We start from the raw sequence: 6,294 nt of genomic DNA on the forward strand, positions 1-6,294 counted from the left end.
TGCATGGGCATCCCCAAGGGTTCAGACTCACTAGGCCTGGGTGATGTTCTGGCATGTTTATTTGGAAAACGGTTACCCAAGCATTCTGATGCAAATCTGCTGTTCCAAGTATTCCTGGCCCCTTTCCTACCATTCAACGGAAATCAATTTCAACCAGAATGGAAAAACCATCCACAGTTTTGATGGCACTCTCCATATAACTAGGTATACTAGAAATTCCTTAGCAAATTCTCCACTCACAGAAGAAAATATCCTCAGTTCATGTTCATAGCATAACCATGAAATTAGGAATTATGTTCCGTTAGGATTGAGCTACCCGCAACTCTAGTGGCTTTTTCTGCCATTTTATTGAGAACAGCAAAAACAGAAAGAGCCTTTGTGGATAATTTTTGACAATTCCTTCACCTGGAGCTGACTCTACATTGGGATGTGGAAAACATGATGGCATTGCTATTGCAATTTTAATTTTTCTCTTGGATGCTTTTCCCCCTACTTTCTAATTTAGGATATTTGTCTACTTTTATATATGAGGCACCCCTGTCACTCAGAACTTTGATATAGAGACAAGAACTGAACAGGGAACAGAAAAATATAATTGAACTCTATTCTATTTAACTAAAGCATGCTTTTAAGTTTCATAAAAGGATACATGTTATAAATAAAAAGACATATTGTTTCACCTACTTGTAGCTCCTGAGTCTTGAGTTCTCCATTTTATCATTGGCTGCTTCTCTAACTTTAAAAATTGTGGATAATTCTGCCATCTGTAGCAGCTCCTTCTATATTGGCTCTAAGGAAACACTGGCAGAAGTGATCTAGCAAATAAAATAGGGATTTTAAAAGAGGATTTTATTTCCTCACAGATTAAACACAATTTCTCATGTCCTTTATTCCCAAGTCCACAGAAATCCATTAAGTCAGACTTGTTAGAGCCCCCATGTCAGTTTAGTTGAGTTAATATGTAAAGTGCTTACGCTAGTACCTGGTACATAGTGAGAACTATGTAGAGGTATTACTTATTTATCATATTTAAAATTATTTTTAGGTGTTATTATTATTATTCTGGCTACAACTAATTTTTAAGACGTAAATATGTGGAATCTCTCCTAGAAACGTGTCTTATCTATTCAAGAAGTGTTTGTTGAAGTGAAGGAAGTTAATGGATTTTGAATTGATAAATAATGTCATTGACTTTTCAGAGATGTTTCATAGAAGAAATGCCTTTTCTACAATAACAAAGAACAGGTACTCTAAGCCCAGCTTTATGTGGAATTTCAAGAGCTGAAAAGTCAGCCTTTAAAGGCACTTCGTTCCAGAGTAAACTCACTAAATTGTGACTAATACACTTAAATATGTGATGCCATGAAATCTAAAGCCACATACTTTTACATGACCTGCATACCTGTACTGCATGAGTAACAGGGCACAGTCATGACGTGCCACTGAGCTAAGAGGAGACGTGCTCCTTGGCGGAATATTTTTATCATATGTAGGAACTTCCTGGACGTACTAAGGAAAGATATATCACAGACACTCCTTCTAATGGGCTCCTATCAGAAATCTGTCCCTATCTCTAATCCACTACTTACTCTTTTGCATTAAATTTATGTTTCCATGGCTTTTTCTGCTACTAGACTGTGAGATTTTTGAGGGCTGCCTCCACATTATTTATCTTCATATCTCCGTTGTCTGCCAGAACCTAGCACATAGCACTCAATAAATGCTGGATGGAAACAGGTTATCACTGTAATCTTCATCTTTTTCAGTTTGCATATTAAATTAGTAGGAGAAATGTCTCCATGTATATGGTAACATTTTCTGAACGAAAAATTGAGACTCATCTGACAATGAGATGAGTCAGATTGAGATTGAGAATGAGAAAAAATATTTGAAATCTGGAGAGCCTCAGAAAATTCTGGAGAGGCGAATGCTTTATCCATGTTATTCATTGATTCATCCCTCCCGCCTTCCCTCCTTCTCTCCAGCTGTCCACCTGTCCATCCGTTTGTCTATCCACTCATCAATCCATCCATCCCTTATTTATTCAAAACTATCAACTCGTACTTCCAAAATAGGGGAAATATATTGCTTTTGACTTATTAAAATAAATACATAGTCACAAAGATTACTTTTTTTTTTTTTTGCTGCTTAGTACAGAATTTTTTACTAATAGGTCACATAATATAGAATTTAAATTACTGAACAGATTTTAAAATCTTTACCAAAATTTAAACAAAAACCTAAATCAATTCCTCTCCACCACATAAATAACTATCGAAAAAACCACACTTTATTATATTTTCCCCTCTTTCAACTACAGGCTGGTAGGTTCTGAAGAAAAAGTCAATTTAAAGCACCAATATCTGTAACAAACTTGATCTTCAGTGTTGTCTCACCTGGAAATGAGTTATACAGATTTTCAGAAGATTCAGAATTTTTCAGTTTTGAAATAAAAATGAAAGCTTATGCTCCACAGACACAAACAAGCCTTTAAGTTTGATGTTGATTGTGAGGTACACAGTATGTTCAAGATTAAGGCGAATGGTACAATATGTACCTGGAATAAACATGTGGATCTTTCATTGGGAAATATCCTGGAATAAAACAACTTCATGAGGGGCCGGCCCTGTGGCCGAGTGGTTGGGTTTGCATTCTTCGCTTCAGCGGTCCGGAGTTTCGCCAGTTTGGATCCCGGGGGTGGACGTGGCACTGCTCGTTGGGCCATGCTGAGGCAGCATCCCACATGCCACGGCTGGAAGGACCCACAACTAAAAATACACAACTATTTACTGGGGGGCTTTGGGGAGAAAAAAGGAAAAATAAAATCTTTAAAAAAAAAACCTCATGAATTCACAATGTCTTGGAATAAGAAACTTGTAATAATGTTATATTGTGTAATAGATATTTGCTATAATGTTTCAATAGATATTTGTTATAATGTTATGTTTCAATGTAATATTTCATAATATATTTCTGTTTTAATGTATCTATGTTATAATAGTTATAATGTTATGATAGATATTTGTTATAATGTTTCATATAAAATTTAATATGACCTTCCAATGGTTTAATATAACTGTTTTAAATGTAATTTTGCCTGAGATTTTTTTATCTCTATTTTTTTGTTATCATTCTGGACTATATGTCCAGCAGAAACTTCGTAAATAAACTAGGCCCTGATTCAAATTTTTCGCTATATCCACATAGGCCATATAGATTGCTCTCAAAAGTCAGCAAAAGGCTGTTCAATGGCAGGTTTACCATGATAAGGAAAACAACATGAGAACATTACATTAATGAAAACTATAAGTGAAATCAGAATTATTTAGGCTACTGAGATATCTATTCTTGAAAAAAGTAGATTTAAGATTTCCCATATAACTCCTCACCCTCACTAACCATTTTTTTTTCTCAAATGGGAAACTATTTTCTTCCTAGTGATGAGAACTATCCCTTTTTCTAGGAATGGAGACATCCATCCCCAATGGATTAAAAAAAGGAACCACTTCTTGGCCATGCTGGCCACAGCCATCTTGACCACATTCTCCAAGTCAATGCCAGAAGTAACAGGAGTTGGATATTATTGAGTATGTTCTGAGACTCCTGGACATTGCTTCCTTCAAGCCTCACCATCAAAACCATGAGTTCTAGTTCTCAGCAGTCTTTGATGATATCATCAGCAATGACAGCAAATTTCACTATTCCACCTAAAACAATGTTGAGGGTGGTTTCAACCTCAGGATCAGCAATGAGCAATTTAAATACACCTGAACTTCCCTTACACTATAACTGAGATCCAAGAAGTTGGCTGGGTTTTGACCATTAAGGTAAATGATGTCATATGGGAGCCATGTCTAGCCCACCATCTTTCACAAAGAAAATGATATTCTCACTTAGTTTTATGGATTTTAGGCCATATTACTTTCAATAGGTACATTTTTTATTTGTTGTCCATGGCAAATATGTCTTTTTATAGCTATCTTGAATTGTCCTCAAAGTTTATCTCGGCATTAAAACAGATAACTTGTCCTTCCAGAGTTTCACCAAAGGATTTCTCTTTCACCTAAGAGGCATAAATTTTCAGGAAGAAATTACATAGCTCCTTAATTTGATTTACAGCCTGATTTTCATAGACCCGCACAAGCCTAAATTTTCTCTCACCCACTAAACTTGACTATTCTTCAAAACGGCTTTCAAAAATGTAAATTTACTCCTTAAAAATACATTCTGGTACAGAAGCTGCCACCTATTAAATGTCAATGCCCTGGCTGCCCATTAGTAAAGGCCCTTCCAGGATGGGCCCATTAAAATTTCCAAGTGGGAATATCATACACAGTGTCCCTCACAAAATATTTTAACTTCTACCTTGTTGTCTGACATCAGTTTCTTGCTGTTGAATTCCTGCAGTATCGGCAACCTCCTAGAGATTAATGAAACTCCCTTGGACTTGGCTGACATGAGTGGGACTTGAGCACCAGGACTCACAGATGTTTTTGGCCTGCATTGTCGTGAGGGAATGACACTTTAAACCAAAACCAGGCACAGAGGACTCTGACTGGGCAATCAAGATGAGAGGAGAAGGAGGCTTAGTAGAGATTTAATTCTATGTTGGAAACAAACCTGGAGAAAAAGCCTACACTGTGTGTGTGTGTGTGTGTGTGTGTGTGTGTGTGTGTGCATGTGTTTGTGCACCTATCTGGATATGAGTTCCTCAAGATCATGGACAGTGTATTATCCATTTTTGTGTCTCCAGTATTTAGCATATGCATTATGTATGCTAAGTGCTAAATAAATGATTATTAAGTGAATTGCATTTTGGCCCAGTCTTTAGGCCACTGGAAAGCCCCTTCTAGATCACGTTTTGAGAACTACTGCCATGGCAGCACATCCAAGAGTTGTCGTTTATTTGGTTTAAAGCATTCTCTAACATGATGATTAACTCTCACATAATTCTAGTCACAATTTCATCAAGATAGATATTAATAGGCATATTGGATGCAACCACCACTCCACTTTTGTACCCAGAACTCCGTAGGCCTATAAAATCCATTCTATTGGAAAACAGAGTGGCCTTATATTAATTTCCAAACTTTACATAACAATTAAAGAAAATGAGACAAGGCCTAATACATTTTAAGCCCAGAGGTCTCCTTCTAGCTTCATTGTGAAGCCAATACATACAATGCATACATCTCCTACAACCAACTCTTCAAATCACAACACTTAAAGTCAGAGGTAGATTAAAAATAAATAAATGGGCCACCGCCCCACCCACAAAATAATCCAGGCAGGAAATGCCTACTTGCCCATTGCTCAATCCAACTTAGCTAAACAAAGAAGCCTCTGGGTGGGTAAATTTGTATTCAAAGAAATTCCTAAGGATGATGTTCCGGGAGAGATCTCCTGAGCGAGCCAGCATATCCGCCTGTCTGGAAAAGGCTCAAATTCCATGTCATTTGTAATGAGCCAATGTGGAGTCTAAGTAGATGACAGAGCACAGCATCTCCTAGGTCTTCCCTTCCTCCTCAGTTCCACTGCTGTAATTAGGGCAGCTTTAGAGACAAAACTTCCTCCTCTGTGGCTTCTGCACTCATTACTTCTAAATGCTACATTAGGTGATCTCATTTTCTTCAACTACCCCCTCTGGTTGTTGATCTCATGGTAATCTATTAAACAAGCTTTTTATCCAGAAATAATGCAGCTGGATACATTGCTAACTTTTATTGAGCACTGTGGGCCAGCCACTGTATTGAGTACTTTACACATCATTAATTTAATCCTGCACGCAACACTATGAGATACACGTTATTATCATCCTCACTTTAGACGCAAAATTGAAAGAAGTTAAGCCCAGGTCCGGTAACTTCCAGGCTGACGCTTTAACATTATGTAACATTGCTGTAGCAAATGTCACCAGACACTTTGATTCCTTCATCCAAACAACTAACTGTTTCCAAACTACCTGGGCTTGCAACCCTGCCTGTTTGGAAGCCCATGAAGACTTCCTGGATTATCCAAAGATATACTAGTCCCCAAAAAGTCTATTACCTGAAACTGTATAAACTTCTCTGCATGTCATCCTATTAGATTGTCTATTACCTGTATTTTTCCAGTGTTTATTAACTGATGAGAAATGCTTTATTTGTTTGTATGTGACAAAGCTGCATATCAGAGTAGTTTTTCTTGAACAGTACCTAGTACTCTAAAAGACAAAAGATGTTTGATGACGGGGTTATTTAGGAAAGCTGCTTCGGTAAGCAGAGCATGAGGTCATACATCTTTGTGTACTTACAA

This window comes from Equus przewalskii, chromosome 6, assembly GCF_037783145.1.
Source record: "Equus przewalskii isolate Varuska chromosome 6, EquPr2, whole genome shotgun sequence".
NCBI classification, from domain to species: domain Eukaryota; kingdom Metazoa; phylum Chordata; class Mammalia; order Perissodactyla; family Equidae; genus Equus; species Equus przewalskii.